Here is a 9,206-nt window from a genome sequence, read left to right on the forward strand (position 1 = left end):
AACTGTAATAAATACAGCTTTTCTTTCTTACCTTCCTTCCTCCCTTCCTTCCTTCTTTCCTTGCTACCTATCTACCTTCCTTCCTCTTTTTTTTTAAAGAGTAAGGCATAGGTTTTCTATTGGTCTAACCTGGTCTAATACACAGTGCCTAGTGACAGGCTTGGATAGCTTTCTCCATCTTTCCTCTGGTCTTCCCTCTGTTGAGAGCTCCTGGCTTGCCCCAGGAAAGAAGAGTATACTGGGCAGAGGGTGGCAGACATTCAGTTGGGACCTGAAGGGGCTCAAGGTAATGGATAGATGGGCAGAGGGAGGGCAGTACCCTGTACAGCCCCTACCTTGACAGGATGGGAGAGATCAGAAGGGAAGAACTTATCCAGCAGCTCCTACTGTGTGCTTTGTGCCATCAGAATCTCTTGGATGTTATCCTCAGCTTCCTTAACGCCCCGCTTCAGATGGGACTTTCTCTGCTCCAGCTCTTTAATTTTCTCTTCCACTATTTTCTGTTTTTCTAACATCTGGTTGTGAATTACTTTCTCTAGCTGCAGAATAAACATTCTCCCTATACCTTCATACATGTTAGTCTCATCAACCAGCGTCATAATCTCCATGTCCATAAGGTGTGCAGGCTTTTCGTTCTGTTATCTGCTTAGTTTGTTTGTCTGCAAGCTTCACTTTCTATTGAATATCAATAACTCTGGCTTGTAGCTCTGTGAAGGCTTTCTTCAAATTCAGATTCATGGAGGCGGCCATATTTGCCATATTGCTTGCTTTTCTCTTTCTTTCTTCTTTCCCTTCCTGCCCTTCCCCTCCCTTCCCTCCCTCTTTCTTTCTTTCTTTCTTTCTTTCTTTCTTCCTTCCTTCCTTCCTTCCTTCCTTCCTTCCTTCCTTCCTTCCTTTCTTTCTTTCTTTCTTTCTTTCTTTCTTTCTTTCTTTCTTTCTTTCTTCCTTGGAGACAGGGTCTCTCTGTTAGCGTTGGCTGTCCTGGAACTTGCTATGTAATCCAGGCTGGCCTCGAACTCACAGAGATCTACCTACCCAGGCCTCTGGAGTACCTAGACTAATGACATGTATCACCATGTTCAGCAGCACTGATTTTCAATGAGTCACTCACTAAAATTGCATAAAATTAAAAAGTAGAGAAAAAAAAAAAAAAAACACATGGAAAAGCTTTGTCCTCATCCCGCTCATTAATCACTAGTTTTTTTTCTTCCTTGTGAGGCAACTCAGTGTTTATTTTGGCTTCCAGAGATGGCCTGTGGAGAACTTACTCTGGCCCCAAATCCTTTTCCTGGAAGACTGAAGAAATTCAAAGATCATCTAGATAATTTCAGCCTTAATCTCCTATTGGCACATTCATTGACATAGAGCAAGTCCTTTAAAAAAGAAGCCTGATGCATGTACAATAAGCTTAATAGGGGCTGGAGAAGAAAGCCACCACTGTCCTCAGAGACAAGTGTGCCAGATGCTCAGAGGCGTACATAGTGGGAATATATTATCGACTCCAGTGTCCTTATCCTTCTATGGTCAGGGGATTCTTGACAGTAGATTCTTACTGTGGGGTACACAGAACCCATGGGGCCTCACTAAATATTCAGAGAGTGTAGGCCTCCATCGGGGTCTGCGATGGAGACTAACCGAACAACCCACATCGATGGAAAAAAGCCAGTGCAGGTCTCACGACTTGGTTAGACTTACAGTCCTGGGCCTCTGGAGTTCTGAGATTCTTCTCTGGATATAGAAGAAAATCAGAAAAAAAGCTGAGCTTCTTTCTAAAGCACAGAAAACTGATGATTAGGAGGGTGAGATCCATTGAAAGTGGGGGGGGGGAATTGCCAAAACAGGGGGTTACAGAACTGCTCTGGATGTTGCAAAGACAAGTGAGAACCTGCTGTGCACACATACACACACACACATACACACACACACACACACACACAGTGCTCAGGGGAAGCCAGGTACTAGACACATCTGTGGTGCTGCCACAAACGTCAAAAGGATTTGAACGATGTTCCTAGGATGCTGAAAGAGAGAGGAGGCTTCCGAGCCTGGCAATGCTCATGACAGGCAATCTGATAAACTAGAGGTCCAAAGACTGCCCATATAAGTGCTGTACTGCTGCATCCATTCTGTGAAAATAACTGGGAATGAGAGAGAAAAAATGTATCTATAAGCATTGTGAGGTCAAGTATGGTGGGGTAGCCTAGGAGGCTGAGGCAGGCTGCAGGTTGCAGGGACTCCGTGTTGAGGGAGAGACAGAGAGAGACAGAGAGAGAGAGAGAGAGAGAGAGAGAGAGAGAGAGAGAGAGAGAGAGAGAGAGAGAGAGAGAGACAAAGACAGAGACAGAGACAGAGAGACAGACAGAGACACAGAGACAGAAACAGAGACAGAAAGAGATGAAGACACACAGAGACAAACAGAGACAGAGACAAGAGACAGAAAGACAGAAAGAAAGAGAAGACAAGAGAGAACACACACACACAAACACACACACACACACACACACACACACACACACACATACACAAAGCCACAGGGAATGTATTGAAAATGTTTGATTTTCTTCAATTTCATCTACTTGCCACCAAATGGTGCGCTTGCTTTCTGAATGCTGTGTCCAAGGCCCAGCATCTTCTATAGATGTACCAGATACAGAACTGAATGCACTAAGAAATCAAGAAAACACATCCTCTTTGGGATTTCACCAACTAGAAACTTCAAGTTCCAACCACATTGATAGTCTTGTCTTTTTTATGTAGGTTTTACATGATAACAAATTGCCACTGGAGCTGTGAGTTCTTTTTTTGTTTCTTTTCTTTCCTTTTTCTTTTTACACACTTTATTGGATACTCTCTATATTTAGATTTCAAGTGTTATTCCTCCTCTCCTTCCCTCATTCCCATCCTTCCTCCTCCTCAACTTGTCTCCACAAAGGTGCACCTTCTCCCAATCACCCTCTCCACCTCAGTGCCTTGGCATTCCCCTACACTGGGAAAACGTGCCCTCACTGGACCAAAGGTCTCTCTCTTCTCATATTGATGCTAGACACTGCTATCCTCTGCTACATATACAACTGGATTAATAGGTCTCTCAATGTGTGCTCAATGGTTGGTGTTTTAGTTCATGGGAGTTGTGGAGGGCTCGGTTGGTTGATAATGTTGTTCTTCCCATGAGGTTGCAAACCATTTTTGCTCTTTCAGTTCTTTTTCTAGCACCTTAATTGGGGTCCCCATGTTCAGTCCGATGGTTAGCTTCAAGCATCCTCAACTGTGCCTGTATGACTTTGGCAGAACCTCTGATGAGGCATCCATATCAAGCTCCTGCCAGTAAGCACTTCTTGGCATCAGCAATAGTGCTTGGGTTTGGTCGCTGCATATGTGGTGGATCCCCAGGTGAGGCAGTCTCTGGATGATCTTTTCTTCAATTCCTGCTTCTCTATTTGTCCTTTTTTGTTGGTGGAATTGTAAACTGGTTCAACTACTCTGGAAATAAGTCTGGCAGTTTCTCACAAAATTGGGCATAGTACTACCTGAGGACCCGGCATATACCCAAAAGAAGCTCCAACATCTAACAAGGACACATAGTTCCGCCATGTTCATAACAGCCTTACTTATAATAGCCAGAAGCTGGAAAGAACCCAGATGTCCTTCAACAGAGAAATGGATACAGAAATTGTACATTTACAAGATGGAGTACTACTCAGCTATTAAAAACAACGAGTTCATGACATTCCTAGGCAAATGGATGGAAATAGAAGCTATCATCCTGAGTGAGGTGACCCAGTCAGAAAAGAGCACTCATGGTATGCACTCACTGATAAGTAAATACTAGTCCCAAAAGCTCAGAATACCCAAGAAACCATCCACAGAACTAATGAAGCTCAAAGAGAAAGAAGACCAAAATGTAGATGCCTTAGTCTTTCTTAGAAGAAGGAACGAAATGTTTATGGGAGGAAATGAAGGGACAAATAGAGGAGCAGGGATTGGAAAAAAGATCTTTCAGAGATTGGAGCTGTGAGTTCTATCTATTTGCTCTTTAAAAATCTTTATTTGTTTATTTATTTATTTATTTATTTATTTATTCATATTAAATCAGGTTTGGTGTCAGCCAAGGTCATTTGTTCTCAAGGGAGAGCAGCGTTGTCCCACTGTCTGTCTGCCTTACTTCCTTGGCTCTGACTGGATCACAGTTGCATTAGTCTTCATGACTATTGCCCTCCCTAGCTGAGGCTTTCTAGACTCATTCGTTCATAAATCCTGTGCTCTTTCTGGAACTCGTGGTTTGTAAAAGATGGCTGATGTCACACCTGCTATCTTTCAGTCTACCGTCCACGATGTTTATAGTGGTATGTAATCATGACGTAAGAGAAGCCACAGAGAGGAATGGAAGGATGTACTTGTTAACAAAGAAATTATACCTGTGCTATCAGTGCTGATGCGTTTATAAAAAGAGTGCAAATATCTTCTATGGAGGGTTGGTGAGGTGTGGCGGGATGGAGATGCCTCTGTCTGACCCATATTGGCATGAGCATATGAAGCAGGGGGAAGGGAATGGAGAAAGCAAAGAAAGAAGGCAAGAGCAAGAGAACAAGAAAAGCAAGAGAGTGGGGAGGAGTCAAGCAGCCCCCTTTATAGTGCCAGGCATATCTGGCTGTTGCCAGGTACCTGTGGGGCAGGACTTAGACAGAATGCTAACAAGTGGGAGCCCAGGAACTAGGTTCTTGGCCTTTCTTCACAGTTTCTCATAGTCCAGTCCAGGTTTGGGTTTATGAGTTTATTGGGGTTAGGGTACTAAAATAAGCCACTCTCAAATGTACTCCCCTCTCCATGCCTTCTTTATTCCATCCTAGAAAACACACACACACTCACACTCACACACACATACACTCTTTCACACACATACACTCTCTCTCACACACACTCACAGACATACACACACTCACACACAGATACACACATACTTTCTCTCTCTCTCTCTCTCTCTCTCTCTCTCTCTCTCTCTCTCTCACACACACACACACACACACACACACACACACACCATAAATACGTGCCGATATGCCTGTAGCATTTGGTTGCCCATAACAGAAAATGAAAATTGCCCCAGAACAGGACATGATTTAAAGAACAGTTAAACAACAAAAACAAAACGAAAAACCTGGGTAAGGCTAAACAAAAACAAGAAAGAAGAAAGGGAGAAGAAACACTCCCCGTTAATCAAACCCTTCATTTCCCCTAGAGCAAGCTGTTCCCAATTATATTTAACAGACACAACAGCACGCCATCAGCTTGTCCAAACAGCTGGAGGAAGACCTGAGTGGAGGTGAACTTGGCTTCCCTACTTGATTCCCAGATTTGTCCTCCTGGTCGGAGGTGGGGATGGTTTTTGACATGTGGGCTCCTGGGCCTGTTGGGACCACAACAAAGACTAATTTCCCATAGCTGTTTTTTTTTTCTTTTCTATTGGTGTCCTTTGGCAATTCAGTCTTCCAGCCAGCCTTTCAGTGGGGTCTTCCAGATCTGTCATCTAGCCTATTTTCCTATTCGTTGACTGTGGCGAGCCTGGCATATCCCCAAGTTCACTCTGCGCTCCACAAACCTGAGGAATTTGTCTCCAGCTGCAGAATTGAGGGTGTTCATTTCTGAACCTGTCTCTTAACTACAGATTTGCGAACAGAAAATAAAACATCTCCCTCCCCCAGCCCCCTCCCCGTAGTGTTTCCCTGCCTACCCACCCCTTTACCAATCTAATTACATTTTCTGGTTTCCTTGTCTTTGCATATCTGGTCTTTAATGTTAACAGGATACAAATGCATGTAAAACAGGGCAGCCATTTAAAATAAATGTCTCTGCCAGTTTACAAGATCCTTTCCAGCAAGATTAAGCTCCACCCTACCTCTTTTCTACCACACATCTTTATCTCTCATTGTAACCACAACCCAATGGCAATATGAGAAAATATGCATTTCGTAATTTGGGTTTAATTTTCCATCATCTGCCTTTTATGTTTCTTTCAACAGGCATTTTATCATTCCCCAGGATCTGAGACATTTTCCTGTACAAATATGTATCTAAGTCACTAACTTCTCCACTCTGTTTTCTGTTTGAGTAGGTTTTGTTTTCTTGCTGATCCCCAACCCCAACTTTCAACTTCTAAATTAGCAATAAAATACACTATTAATTCAACTTTAAATCAAGGAAGCTGTTGTATCTACTCATTAGCTGATAAACCTCTCCTACATGTGAATCATCATACTTTTAGTTTTTTGTCTAATAGTGTTCTAAACAGCAGGCCATATGCTTTGTTAAGATAGGGTTTTTGTTTGGGTTTATCTCTGATAGAATTTCTCATTTAGTGATCATCTCTGAGATGGCGATTATTTTTTTCTCATTCTCATTATTTTGATTGGCTTAACAGGTAGTCAAAGATGTTCTCATTTGTTGCTCTATTAAAGACCCACTGCAAATTAATAATGAGAGAATGAGAGTAGTTGCAAATTCCCCCCTAATATTTTCTCAATCCTCCACTGATTTAACACTATTCTGCACAGACGCCGAGTCCATTAAAAAGCTCTTTCCCTTCGGTGTAAACAGTTTCTATTAATAGAAGGGATGCTGAGGCTGTGGCTTGAGGCCACAGCCTCTGTGATATTATTCAGTCTATCTGTTTCTTCTCCTGCATCAGTGAAGGGATGTGGGGGTGATACGTTTTAACTCAACCTTGGTGACAAGGAAGGCGGCTGCATGGGGATGCATGCTGACGGAGAGGATGTTAATATGGGTCATTTAATTATAGATAAAGCAGCTTCCAAGAGGTACTGGGTCTGAGTCATTGCCTTCTGGTTATTCACCATAACCCATCCCTTGTATCGGGAGAGCCCCTGCTATGGCCACACACCTGTGGTTTTAAAGGCATGGCATCTGAGTGAGCTATAACGTTGATCAGGTGAGTCCCACACTCAGGGTTAAGAACCAGTACAACACCCAGGGTGATGAGGACTGAAATTCTGTTCTTCATCCCTTTCCTCTCCCTTAAGGAACATCATGAGTTTGGGAGAAATGCTTTAGGTTCAACAATCAATTTAAGAAAGGTTGGTTGCAGCCATATCTATAAAGGGCTATGGTACTTCTGTCACACAGGGACAATAATATCCTGAGAAGAAAGAACAAATCTGGTGAAAAGAAAATTGGATGGCTGACTTGAATGGGTGTAAAGTGGCTGGTCTTACACAGTCAAGTAAGCAGCGTGCCTTGAGCTTCTCTCCTGGGGCAGCTGAGTTATAAACAGATGGTAGAAGGGGGGCGTGGTAGCTTGGGTGTGTATATTTTTTTAAAGGCACATCTATTAGAGACTTGGCTTCCAGGCTATGCCACTGTTGGAAAGACAGAATCTCCAAGAGGTTGGGTTTAGTGGGAGGAAGTTAGGTCACTGAGAACATGCCCTTGAAGGAGATTTTTGTGAACCTGTTTCCTTCCTGTCTCTCTTTGCTTCCTGGTCTTCATGAGATGAGTAGGCTTCCTCTGTTATATGCTCCCACCATGATCTCCTGGCCTGCCACATGCCCAAGGCCAGAGGGATGAACAACATGGACTAAATCCCCCAAATCAATGAGCCAGAACAAATGTTTGCTCTGTGCAAGTTGAGAGTCTCATGTACTCAGTCATGTGACCTACAGAAAAGGTCGTGTCAGTTCCTTCGGCCTGTGAGAATAGTGGGTTGAAGCTACTTCTGCAGAGGCCTAGCCGAACTGGAGGAGACCAGCCATTTTGTGCCTCTACTCTTGACTGCTGTATTCTGAATGCCTTCTGTTTGCTAGAGCAAGAAGTGCAGGTTGAGGACTTGTAGCATCATAGTTAGGAGCATTGCGGTCTACATGGTTAGGTTTCTCTGTTTCTGATGCTTGAGAGAATCTTTTTTTCTTTTCTCCTCTCCCTTCATCAATCTCCTTACTTTTTCTGATAAAAATAAATCAGTGATTTTTGAACATTAGAATCATTGAACCAGAGAGATGGCTCACTGGGAAAGGACCCTTGCCGCCAATCCTCCTAACCTAAGTTCTATCAGCAGGATCCTCATGGTAGAAGAAGAGCCAACTTCATACAAGTTGTCTTCTGCCCTCCATAGCATGAGTCTGCCACTCCATGTAAGTGAATATAATAATAATAATAATAATAAAATTTGAAAATACTAGCTTCTTACTATAATTCTCCCCAAAAGAATGAAGAATAAAAGCAGCAATGAATGAACAGCCTGATACTAAAAATTTATATTGTCAAGACCATTTTCTTCAGTCTTGACCATGCATATACTTTCTACCTTGATACATTAACATCCACTTATTTTATACCTTTTCCCATTGCATACAAAAGAAACTAAATCATTGACAAATTCTGAGGAACATTTTTGTAATATTCTATGAGAATAATGAAGTATAATCTACTTATTGTTGAATTATTACCATTGGCATCCTTTGGGCATTTTGAATGTATAAACAATGGCTAAAGTGAACAAAAGGTTTAAAAACAGGGCCAAGTAGGATCTTGTGCTGTATAATGAGCTCATATAATTGATTTGCCAAACATCTATTTTCTGGCCGTGGTTACAGCTTGGTGGCCAACGCTTACCTATGATTTGTAAGGGCTCAGGTTCAGGTTCCAAGACAGCAGTAGAAAGAATAATGAATGGCCTGTTTCGTTTGTTTAAATTTTTATTACTATTTGTTTATTTACTTATTTATTTATTGTGTGTGTACTTGCATGTGTGTGTGTGTGTGTGTGTGTGTGTTTTACCTACCATGGTGCCAGTGTAGAGGACAGAGGAAAATTTATGGGAGCTGGTGCTCTCTTTCCACCACATGAGTCCTTGGACTCAAACTCAGTACTATGAGGTTTGACAGCAGGCATCCTTCTACCCACTGGGCTGCCTCACTGGTCTGTTTCCGTGTTTGAGACCCCCCTCTCCTGCTTCTCAGGCTGACCTCACAACTCTGCATAGCAGAGGTCACTTGAACTTGTGAATCTCTGTCTCCCAACTGGTGTGATCACACCGACCACAGGCTGCCAGGTCCAGCCAATCTTCTGTGTTTGTTTGTTTCCGTGTTGTAAAAAAGCAATCACTCAAAAGATCAAATATTAGATATGTGACAAATGCCCATGTCTATTAATGGACAAAGCATTGCAACCAAAATGGCCACACAATTAATTCTGTT

At 42.6% G+C, this 9,206-nt stretch overlaps 1 pseudogene across 1 annotated transcript; it reads right to left on the reverse strand.

Annotated features, from left to right (window-relative positions):
* Nucleotides 1-383: 383 nt before the first annotated feature.
* LOC308423317 (prefoldin subunit 1-like) lies at nucleotides 384-750 on the reverse strand (annotated as a pseudogene). The gene has a single exon. The product of its transcript is annotated as a prefoldin subunit 1-like (transcript).
* Between the last annotated feature and the right edge of the window lie 8,456 nt (nucleotides 751-9,206).

Source organism: Micromys minutus (genome assembly GCF_963924665.1).
Source record: "Micromys minutus genome assembly, chromosome: 1".
In the NCBI taxonomy this organism is placed as follows: domain Eukaryota; kingdom Metazoa; phylum Chordata; class Mammalia; order Rodentia; family Muridae; genus Micromys; species Micromys minutus.